Raw genomic sequence first — 411 nt, forward strand, 5'->3', positions numbered from 1 at the left:
CTCGTCCCCGGGTACAGGTCGGAGGCTGGGTGTACGCGCGACTGCCCCTCACCCTAGAAAATTGGACTCAGGTCGCTCGAGTCAGATTCTTAACTCTATGGGCAAAAGAGAAGTAGAGAAAGACGAAGCTGAGGTCTGCTTTTTCTTGCTCACGAATCTCAGGAAGCAAGAGTTATGCGATGTCATCTTTAGTAGGGGAACGGAAGACCCAAATGGCCCATTTTAACTTTGGGCTTCTTTCGTCCAAGTGAAGGGGCGGAAGAGCAGATATAGCTTCACTTTCCCTTCTCCAACATGGCCTCTGGGGCAAGGAGGAGAAAAATTCAAGGTTCCGCCCCAGACACGCAGCGCAGGCCAATCAGGGCGCGCGGCTCCCCCGCGCTTGCGCGCTCTCCTCGGATAAGTGTGTGC

This window comes from Fukomys damarensis, unplaced genomic scaffold (assembly GCF_012274545.1).
Source record: "Fukomys damarensis isolate Sample0158 unplaced genomic scaffold, DMR_v1.0_HiC HiC_scaffold_19, whole genome shotgun sequence".
Lineage (NCBI taxonomy): Eukaryota > Metazoa > Chordata > Mammalia > Rodentia > Bathyergidae > Fukomys > Fukomys damarensis.